This window comes from Sturnira hondurensis, unplaced genomic scaffold (genome assembly GCF_014824575.4).
Source record: "Sturnira hondurensis isolate 20B ecotype Veracruz unplaced genomic scaffold, ASM1482457v3 Scaffold0006413, whole genome shotgun sequence".
Taxonomy (NCBI): Eukaryota; Metazoa; Chordata; class Mammalia; order Chiroptera; family Phyllostomidae; genus Sturnira; species Sturnira hondurensis.
This window is the reverse complement of record NW_028079044.1, coordinates 50,343,010-50,355,018: the sequence shown is the minus strand read 5'-3', so window position 1 is coordinate 50,355,018 and position 12,009 is coordinate 50,343,010.

Here is a 12,009-nt window from a genome sequence, read left to right as displayed (position 1 = left end):
TAGGTGTTGAGGCTTCAGCATATGAACTTTGGGGGAACACACTTCAGCCAACACACACCGTGTGTGGAGAAGGTTAGACCATTTCTAACACCTGTCTCTTCTGGAGCAAGCTGGGACTCCATCCCCAGCACAAGATGGCCAGGGGTCGATCCCCCATCTGAGTAAATGTGTAACTACGTGCTATCTTATATCTGGATCACTTCCCCCTGTGTCTGTATTATTGGTTTTTGCTCTTACTTGCCAGAATTGCAATTCCTTGAGGATATATTCAGTGTGTTATGTTTTTTACCTAGAATTGTGCAAGTGCCCACAAGAGTAAGTACTGAGTAGTGGTGGGCTAAAGCAATAAAGAATAAATGAATTCACAGGAAAACCAATGGAAGTATTTTGAAGAAGTCCCGAGGAGACAGTGAGCCCTCCCCAAAGCCATCTCTCTGTGTGTGAGCCCGGCCTTGGAGAGGTGAGAGTGGACGTCACCATGAAGGGCAACCGCTAGTAGAGGCTCCCGGTTACAGAGAGAGGCCCCATGTTCTATGTGCAACCCAAAGGCAATACTCAGATTTATGTTATTTATAAGTAAACACTCAGAATATAGCATTGGTTGCATAAAATGACTTTTGGAATCAGTAGATGAATGAGACAGTAAATTATTTAGTGAAGCCAAAGAAAACCAATGAAAGAGAAAAGGGACAATTGGAGAGGTAGGGACATCTTTAAGAAGGTAGCAGCGCACTGCGTCTCCTTTCAAGGGTCTGTGTAGGGCTGCTCTCTTGTTACCAAGTTCTCCCAAGTCATTCTGATGTAAACCCAAGTCTGAGAGCCACTGACGGATGTAGATCTTTTTTGCAAGTGTTTAGGGGGTGGATGGCTTTGTTATCTGAACGCTAGCCTTCCTCGTCCACTTTCTTTCATTCCTGTAGCCCTGCTCTAGACCCCAGGTTTCTGAAACAAGCACCTCGGAGGAGTGCCGTAGCGATCTCCCAGGAGACAGAGTGTGGACGGTTCACACACCTCGGAAAGAATGGCTCTCAGACACGGTGACTCACACGGAAGTGCAGTATCCTGACCACTCACTCTGCTTCATTATCAAAGCACTCAAATGTCTTCTGTTGGTTAACCACGATGATGCTTTCATCTGTTTGGGGGATTTTGAGTTGCTTTTTGTAGAATTTAATTCTATTTTTTCCACTTTACCTTTTAGGAATGAGTCTGAGGCATGTTTTTGGGGGGGCAAATTGGAGCCTGAATAAAAACTCCTTTAAGAATCATGAAACTTTAATTAATGTGCACCTTCTATGTGCTAGATAATGGGGAACATACGTAGACGTTGACAGTCTACGGGCCTTGGAGAGGTGAGAGTGGACGTCACCATGAAGGGCAACCGCTAGTAGAGGCTCCCGGTTATAGAGAGAGGCCCCACGTTCTATGTGCAACCCAAAGGCAATACTCAGATTTATGTTATTAAATAAATAACATAAATCACCCAAGCCTCAATGTCTGGTCCAGGGATAGAGACATAAAATATAAAATGAAGCCTGGAGACAAGTGTCTCAGTATATACACTGAAGGGTGTTGTGAAGAAAAAAAAGAGGAATCTATTAAGAAGTATAAAATACAGAGCATGGAGAATGGCTAGGGAAGGGTCTCCCTTAGGAAATCTCACTTAAACTACAACTTGAAAAGCTAATAAGAATTACCTAGTAATTATTCAATTGTATCATGAAGTCAGAGAAAAAGCCCTTACCGTGGGGCGCGTGAGTTTGGTTCTGCTGCCCAGTTCCCTTAAACACACCCCCAGCGTAGCTAAGCTTCCCTCGATCGATCGCTCACACAAAGCTCCTTCGTGCTCTCCCTGCCTGGATTCCCTCTTCCTGTGAAATGGGAAAAATACAGTATTATAATAGGGATTATGATTATTAGAGTTAATACATACCAAGCATTTAGAACTGGATCGATTATTTTAAGTGCTTAACAAATGTGAAAAGTTGTTGCTATTGTTATTTTTATCAATGGATATAAATCTTACGCCATATTTCTCTTATTCATTGATTGAATTCGCACTACAAATGAAGACAAGTCTTTTTATGGTGACTGAGAAAAAGTCCACGAGTTAACTTATGCGTACAATGCTCATTTGGCCCATTTGTCTTCTGATGGTGCTGTCTGATTCCCTATCCCATGTCAAGAGTCAAAGTAAAAGTTAGGGGAGGGGTGGAGGATGGGCGTGGTCAGTTACCATGGAGTCAGATTGGTCGTGGGGGTTTCTCTGACATCTCAAGGCCAAGAGCAGGACCGTGTCCAGGGAGGGATGGTAGACTGAGCAGAACTGTCTGTCCTCAGTGGGTTTGCAGGCGCATCCCTGAGTCAAACACTGTGAAATGCCCTGTCGAGGATTCGATTGTTAGTTTTCTCTGGAGAAACTCCTCATTCAAATAGACAGGAAGAGTTGAAGACACTAGAATTATACGTGTGTTTGCCTGTCTCCTAGGAGATAACAGAAATAGTGCCGTAGCTGCAACATAACAATGTGAACACACGCACACACACACACACACAGTCACAACAAGCTGCTCAACCATAAAATGGTATTTCTAATAACAACTGAGAAACACTGGGAATTTAGTTAATTAGAATACGTTTCACAGGATGTTCAGGGTTTCAGGTTTCACATTCGCATCTTTCAAAGGTGTAATTATGTCAGATAATATGCGCATGCTGGAGTTTTTACATAAACACTTGTGGTCTCGTTCAGAATTATCTCCATTGCAAGGAGCAGCTGCTGGGAGAAACATGTCCATCATTAAAAGCAGTCTGAATTACTTGTGGTCTACTTGCTTAAAATATGCAATGCCTAGTGATTTGTCAAGCACAGGAATGAGTTACTGTTCATTTGTTATGCAAAGTGTATGTCCCTGGATAAGGTATACAAGTTCAGTGGCTTGTGGAGGAGTGTGTTACCGCTTCTGCACGAAGCTCAGTAGCAGGCGGCTTAGAGTCCGCATTGTGAGCCCAGAGGGCATCTTGATTCCCAGGCTCCCGAGTGGGAGACCAGGGGCTGAGCAATGGGAACGTCCTCCCTTCCTCACAGTGATCTTTGGATCTGCTTTGTGACCGCCCACACGATGGCCCTGCTCTCTCTGGGTGGTCTTTAGACTCGAACAGAGAAGGTATTTTTATACCTGTTTAGTTAAGGTTCAATCAGAGCAGCAGAAGGAATGTAAGCATTGATCCTATGGAATAAGCAGTTAGACCTCACACAGTGGTAGGAATTCTGGGAAGGATCAGAGTTCCAGCCGGTCCCGGCATGGCGGACGAGCCGCACTTTCCGAGAAGAGGGCACGGTCTGTGATCACTGCGGAGGGGGGCCAGGCAGGGCAGGTAGAGAAGTCAGCTGCTGCCTGCTGGTCTGCACAGCTCCTTCCAGTGTGAGTCACAGCTGACCCTCCGGGGGCGCACCGGGGTTGCTACTGAGCCCTGGGGCCGAGGTGGGACGAGGGTGGTGCAGGGCACGGAAAAGCAAGGCTATCCGGCCCTTGCTTTCCCTAAACAACCCCTCCCCTCCAGTGTTTTTTCCTAATTAATGGAAATTTTTTGAGCAGCGAACGTTTAGAGAAACAAGGAGGAAGAAATATAGTTTCCATATATTCCCTTCCTGCTACCCCACAGTCTCCACTACTATTAAAATCTTGTTTAGTTTGGTACATTGGTTGTAATCGTTGAATCAGTATTGATCATTATTACTCATTCAAGCCCATATTGGCATCAGGGCTCACTCCTTGTGCTGCGGTTCCATAGATTTGGACAGGTGCTTGATGTAAGGTGGTCACTGTTACAGTATCAAACTGGATGGTTTCACCCCCGTAAAAAAACACCCCGGTGCTCTACCTGGTCATCCCCCCTCCCCGGGCCTGCAGCCACTTACCTTTTCACTGTCTTTATAGCTATTTCTTCTGTAAGTAAACACGGGCTAATCTTCTCCATTAAAAGAAGATCAAGGCTCATCTATCATTTCCTTCATCTTTGGGTAATATTCATTCTTTTTTTGAACTGTGCCCCATTACCTGTTAGATAGATATAAATACTAAGCTATACAGTTAACCACTACTAACATATCTACAATTAGCAGTTGAGAAAAATTTGTTCATATATTCACAAATGCATCCATGTTAAAATTAAGAAGAAATGCTCCTAACTATTAAAATGTTTCCATCTGCAACTGGTCTCATGTTTGTCATAAACATGTCTGCAGCTGGTAGTTATAAATCCCTTCCATCTTCACTGTTCTGTTTTCTTTGCCCTAAGAAAATGCCTCAACTCTTCATGGTTCCTTAATCAGTGGTTCCAATACTCAGTCCTGAGGAGTCTGGGTGAGTAGCAGTCTCCAGCGTGTTGGCCTGTGTAGGGTTCCAGCAACATCATTGTCACGGGACATGGGAATATTCAGAGGCCTTCGGGGATATTTCCTCCATCTGAGACAAAGTCTGCCTGATCCTTACTGGGACCAGCAACTCGAGACCTCCCTGATCACCAAGATCAAGCACCCCATCCAGGACAGTAATTCTGTTTTTCTGTGTGGTCCGTGGCTGGAGGAGCACAAGGCGGTGGATGACACCCTGACTGCCCAGTGTGATGTGTTACGGCTCCATTCTCTGAGGACATCACTTTTTTAGCTGCAGAGATCTTGAAACCAGCAGAGCCCAACATTGTGAAGATAAGAAGGAAAAATTTGCTACTGGATCTTAAGAGTTAGTAATGACAGCGGCCACTCCCATTTCCCCTCCTTGATTTTAGACCTGTAGGTCCTCACCAGGGTAGACACAGTACCACACAGTGCTGGTTGATTTAGAGTTGTACAAACACGAGGTCTGTCTGGGAAAGTCCAGCCATTGTTAATAAAACGAGAATGGTTTGCACAACAATGATGTAACCAGGCAGCCAAGGGGAGTGGGCTGGAATGCACATGTGTGAACAATGACGACTTCACTGTACTAGTCAGTGGGGGCGGTAGATGCCATTGAGTGAATATGTGTGCTGTGTAGCTGTCATATTCAAAATGACTGAGTGAGTAGAGCAATGAATCTGCATTAAATTTTGCCTTAAGCTTGAACATTCCTCCACAGAGACTATTCAGATGACTCAGAAGGCCACAACTATGGACAACTGGTGACTGGCAGCTTCATTATGACAACATGCCTACTCATGCATCACGTCTCATGCAGAATTTTTTGTCAAAACACCAAATCACCCAGGTGACTCAGTCCCACTTTGGCCTGGATTTGTTGCCTTGTGACTTCTGGCTTTTCCCAAAACTAAAATCACCTTTGAAAGGGAAGAGATTTCAGACCATTGATGAGATTCGGGAATATAGCATGAGGTAGCTGATGACAATTAGGAGAACTGTGTGAGGCCCCAAGGTGCCTACTTTGAGGAGGACTGAGCTGTCATTGTCCTTTGTACAAGGTTTCTTGTATCTTTTTCAATAAATGTCTCCATTTCTCACATTACATGGCTGGATACCTTCTGGACAGGCCTCATGTTTAACTTGCGATAAATTGCCAAGCTATTTCTAAAGTGCTGTTTTAAACACTCATTCACAATGTATGGTAAGAACCATGTTATAGTTGCTTCACATCCTTGCTTGCACAAAATACACTCATTCAAGAAAATATGTATGAAATCTACGTGTGGCTTTGGTACATACTTACCTGATGAGTAACGGCACTGCAGTGGATTCACTGGCTATTTATCTATCTGTTCAAATATTTTTGCTCTGTTTATGAGCAGTGTTTTTATTTGAGTGAAGATGATTATATGAACCTATAAACCTATTATATGATGCTGTCTGCAGTCATTGATTCTTATTGACTAGACCCACTCATTCATTAAGAATTGCAAAATAATTACATTCTAATTGTATGAATTCTTCTTCATTTTTTCGGCCATTCCCTGCTGGTCAGTGAGACAGTAGGACTCTAGGCACGGCACACCTTTGTCGTTAAGATGAGCAGGTACCAGGAGACTGTGTCATCTTGTCCCTTTGTAGACGGCGTCGTAGGAGGACCTGATTGCTGGTGCAGACGCGGTCGTCTTACAACCACGCCTTACCGTCCACTGAGACATTTCCAAAAGTCTAGGGAGGCCGTGGTTGTTGTTTCTAATCAAAAAGGATTGGCAATTTCATGGCACATTTGAATTGTAAACCAAACCTCTGAACTTACTGTCCCATAAGACAAAATAGTCCATGGTGTCTTGACCCCAGGTACCCAGCTGTTCTCCCCCCCCGCCCCCCCCCCCCGCCAGAAGCAGCATGCCCAGTGGCATGGTGGCAGTGGCAGAGGGCGGGGGGGGGGGGTCTGCAACCAGGTTCCCCCCAGAGGAAGCGGCGGAGGGGGGGGTCTGCAACCAGGTCTTCCTCGACTGCCTTCTCCGAGGTAATTTTTCACATGAACTTCCTTTTTTAGAGCGGTTCACAGAAGATTATGAGGACAATACAGGGGGTTCTCACGTACCGCGAACCCGGTTTCTCTGTTTGTGGCTCATTGGGTACAAGGAGTGATACTGTTACAGTCACTGATGTCAACGCGTTATTATCGGGCGACGTCTACACTTCATTCAGATATCCTTTGTTTTTACCCAATGCCCCTTTTTCCGTTTCAGCATCTTATTCAAGATGCCACATTGCACTTAGTGGTCGTGTCTCCTTAGGTGTCTCCGGGCCACTGTGGCAGTTTTGCGGAGCTCCCGTGCTTCAGATGCCCTTGGCGGTTCTGAGGGTTACTGTCCGGGTGTCTTGTGAGAGGCCCTTCTGTTGGGACAGGTCTGGTGTCTTTCTCACCATCAGACCAGGTGTTGGAAGGAAGACTGCAGAGGCAAAACGCCATTCCCCTTGGATCCTATCACGAGTACATGCTGTGGGTGTGGCTTGGTACCGCTGCTGTTGAACTTGATCGCCAGGCTGAGAGGGCCTTTCATGGCTTCTGCACTGCAAAATTACTCTGCATTTTTCCCTTTTCACACTTCTCTCTGGGAGGCCCTCTGTGCGGCCCACACTTGAGCCATCCAGAAAGAGGCAGTGTTTACGTCAGCTGGGACTCTGCATGGAAGATGTCTCTTCTCTGGTATTGTTTATTTACTCATAAATCTGCATCAGTGTGGATTTATGGATGTTTATTTTACACCTTGGGTCATAATCTAGAACTATTTATTTTGCTGCCGGGACTGCTCCAGGTTTCACCCTTGGGTGCTCTTTTTGTGGTTCCTGTGGGGGCGGGGTGTTGTTCTGTTCTGTTTTGTTTTAGGATGTCTTCCTTTCTCACCTGGCACCATAAGATGTGCCAGTCTCGTTTGGGGCATCTCCTGCCTCAGTTGTGGAGTCGGCCACGAGACCCTGGCTCCCTCTCTTAGGGAGCCGGGCTAGAAACCAACATCTGCATGATGGGCATCCTTCCGGGCTAAAGTTCCACCTCGTTTTCATTATTTTTTATCTTTGTTTTTGTGTGTTATACTTCGGAGTCCCAGAAACTCTCGTCCTGAGTGCAGTGCTGTGGGTGAGAGAGCCGGCTGTGCGACCGGACCAGGGCTGCTCAGTTACAGACCCAGGACGCTGAACGGGCGTTTCAGGAGGACATGCACCTCTGTCCTGGGAGCAGGAGGAAACCTCGGGGCAGCACAGTCCCGCCCCCCGGGCGTGCTCTGCGTGCCAGTCAATCCCGAGGGCGTGGGCGGGGCCAGGACGCTGTTGCTGTCTTCCCTCAGGCCTTTGCTCGGATAAGAGTAAGGACAGCTAGGTCATGGTTTTTGCTTTGGGAGTGCTTTTGGGGCAGGGCCACATTTGGGTCAAAACAATGTGGGGTGCACATGTATGTGCGCTTTAGTTGGTGCCTTTGTGGGTCTGTGGGTATCGGCGCGTGTGTATGTGTTGGTCGTGGGCAGAGTGTTGCGAGTAGTGGTGACATTCACTGTGTATACGTGTGTTGGTGGGCGTCAGTGTCTGTGTGTGTCTGCATGCGTGTGAGTGTGTAACGATGACCCGAGGTATAAGGGTGCGTGGGCTGGTGTAGGTGGCCGTGCAGCAAGAAGCGTGAGAGTATTATCTTTCCACTGAAAGATTTTGAAATTATTTTAAAATGGCTAAAATCCTCACAAATGTCCCCCACCCCGAATCTGATTAGAATTTTGTTTCAAAACTACGACCCATGCACCGCCCCCCCGCTGGTGCCCCCATCTCGAGGTGTGGCTCAGCCTCACTTTTATTCCCTTCTGCTGCAGGCCAAACAGTAAAGGCCCAGAGCCGAACAGAATAAGGCACTATTGGCACTATTGGGGTTTTTGTCCTGAGAGGAGAGGTGTGGCGCAGCCAGGACACTCACCCTGGGAAATCTCTGCCTTCTGTCTGCAGTGCTGGGACTGAGGAAGGGGCTCCAGAAAGGACCCTGACATTAAATCGGGGAGCGACTTCGTCGGGGCGCACCAAGTCCCCCGAAGTTCCCAGCAACTCAGCAGCCAGCGCCCCCCACCCTGCTGCAGAGCATCGCTAGTCCGGTAAACACCTACCTTGTATCACTTTCTCTGTCTCCCTTTCCTTGGAAATCTCAGCAAATCCAAGGAGGGAAAGAGACATGGCTGGATCTGAAGAACAGCCGTAAGTTGAAGATTTATATTACTGAGGCACATGGGACAACCGCATCCATTATTTACAGCATGAAATATAAAGCATTAATATTTTATTAAACACCAGGAACCACATGGTATGTAAAAGGCAGATGCTACAAGAGTTTCGGAGGCATTTGAAGACAGTATGTGAAATACTCTATGCAACCTGTAAATATGTATTTTCCTTTAAATGCAAAATATCCATAGCTCAGAAGAGCTTCAGTCGAATTTACAAAATAAATAGAAAAAGCATTTAAAGCTATGGCAATGGCTACTTAATGCATACATCTTTTTCTTTGTTCTGGGTGAGAAGGCGTGCTGTGCAAGGCTGTGGGGAGCAGGGACCAGGGGCAGGACCCCTGGCGGGAAGGCGGTGCGCCCACGACTCTCCCCCCACCCCAAACGCAGCAGAGGGGCATGAGGGGCAATGTGGGGAGCCTGGCTGCACTTTGGCCAGCTCAGCCCAGTGAAAGGGAGATGAAGTTTAGTAAGGAATTGAATCAATTTAAAACAGAAATATTGAAGGAAATTAAAAAGTATCAAATTCTGGCCCTGGCTGGTGTAGCTCGGTGGATTGAGCGCGGGCCTGCGAACCACACGATCATGGTTCGATTCCCAGTCAGGGCACATGCCTGGGTTGCTGGCCAGTTCCCAGTAGGGGACTCACGAGAGGCAACCATACATTGATATTTCTCTCCTTCCCTTCCCCTCTAAAGATAAATAAATAAAATATATATTTTTAAAAAAAAGTATCAAACTCTGAAGTTAAAAAGTGAATTGAATTAATTAGAAGGTATTTCAAAAAATAATCCCATATATATGTTGCATATATAATTATATCCTTGCTTTATATAATGTGATATCAATCTATATATTTATTTTGTATATTTAATCTATTTAATTATTAATATGATTTAACAAAAACTTACTAAGTACACTAAGATTTGAAAATCTTTCTGGTTAGTACACAGAACTATAATCCACTTTCTACAGTCTTTAAAATGATATGGATTAATGATAAGTTATTTAAACCTTCTACTTTTATTTAAAATATAAAATTATAATACTTTATTAAATTACAATTTCAGTAGCATTTTATGAATATATATATTTATTTATTCCATCAACTTGCCAACAAATAATATGATTCAATTTTTAATTGCCAATCTATTTTTTAAATTTTCAATTACAGTTTACTTTTAACAGTACTTTGCATTGAAATGGGTGGTTTTCAGGTGTACAGCATAGTGGTTAGGTAATCATATACTTTGGAAAGTGCTTCCCACGATATTTCCAATACCCACGTGGCACCCTACAGAGTTATCACAGTATTACTGACCAGATTCCCTAAGCTATATCTTATATCCCATGACTATCAATTTGTAGGTTTTAACTATTAATTTGTAATTACCAATCTATTTTATAAAAGGTCCTTCGTAATTTTCATTTTCCTAATCAGTAAGTATATTATCTTTTTCTTTTAATTCACAATTTTATATTCGTTTTTTTAAATAAATTGTGAAAATTTTTAATGTAATATGTTTTTCACACTTATTTGGAAAGGTTCTGTACATTGTATTTTGGATATTTTGATACACTCCAGCATATGTTCTTTCTCAGAACTTTGTCTTTTAATACTGTGTTTATGAGATAATTTTTTGTTTAAAGTTAAGTTTGAGTCGATTGAATTTTTCAGTCTTTTTCTGTATTGATTTTTGCCTTTTGTCTCTTTTTAAAGAAAGTTCCCCTACACTAACCTATGCTCATATAATTACTTTTAACACTTTTGATGTTCTTTTTGAAGATTGTGTTCTCTAATTATTTATTTATTTGTGTAAATATATAAAATGATGGTCAAACTCGTTTGTTCTCTAACTGTGTGACTAAGTAATCCCAAATTAAGGGTCTGAAAGGAGAGCTTGCCTTGCAGGACTTGTAGGTAATGCAGGGTCCCCCTCACTAGGGGGCACCACTCACACAGACATCAGTAGGGACTGCACCTCTGGGCGGTGTAACCGGTGCCTCCCTCTCAAATGTCAGCTGTGAGCTGACCTTCCAAAAGTGGGGGAACTTATTTATGGGTTCTCTTTTCTGTTCTAGTGATCAGTTTGTACGCACCTTACATTACTATCACTTTCCTTTAATTACTTAAATTTAATTTTTCATTTCTGATCAAACAAATCTCATATTGTATTGACATGGCAGCTGTCCCCTTCCATTCTTATACATTTCCTCTTCCATATGAATTTTAAAAACGCTTTGTCAAACTCCATGTAAAACCCTGTTGGGATTTGATTAGGATTGCTTCGGATGTGCAGATCAATTTGGGGAGGGGCAGGGTCCTCACAGTATTGATTCTTGTCATGCCTGAACTAAGTAGATTTCTTCATTTACTCGGGTGCACTCTTTAACTGTCTAGTCGGATGAGCATATTTTGTTTTTCTCTCAGGATGTTTTAAGGGGTGAAATACACAGATATAATTTCCCATGTCGAATCTTTTTCGTGTTTTTGGAATTAAAATCTTTTTCTCTAAGCTTAGTCTTTTATTGATTTTGAACATCTCTAAATTGTATTATGAATGTAGGGACGTTCATTATTTAAGTACTCATAATTTGAGTCAGTATTTAAGGTTGCCTAGAAAACAACAACGAAAAGAAACGACCTAAGGATCTGATGAATTACGTCAGTCCCCACTCAGATGTCCCTTCTGTGGGGTCTATCACTGTCCACACAATACACCCCGGTCTGTAGCTGATTGCTACATACTAGTTTGGTAGACACAATGTAAACAGATTGCAAAAGGAAATCGTAGATAGCACAGAAGACGTAGAAATTTAGGAGTGAATTGAAGTATTGGTAGAATATCCAAAGCCTTAATTTATTCAATATATATTACTGAGTCAACTAAAGTATGTCAAGAATTATTTTATGTGTTAGGATGTAATAGTAAAACCAGACAAGTAAAATCCCTGGACATCATAGAGATGACAGTCTTGTGGGAGAAACAGATAAATAACAAATTATAAAATAAAAATAAGATAGAGGGCTAGTTATTTATGAATGTTATAAAGGTCTACAAGAGCAAATGAAAAGAAGAGACAGAGTGTGGAAGTGCAGAGAGGGGTTATTGTAGGAACAGTAGTCAAGGATGTCACACAAAATCAATTGGAAAACATTTTCTTGTTTCAACCAGATAAAATATTTAAAATTTATATCTACTGGGTGTTGAAATGTAATGCTATATTATTGTGCATATTATCTTATAACATATTATTTGGGGCGACTTTCCATAATTGAAATGTACAAAATCCTGAGTGTATAATCTTCGGTACATACACCCACGTGACTACCAGAAA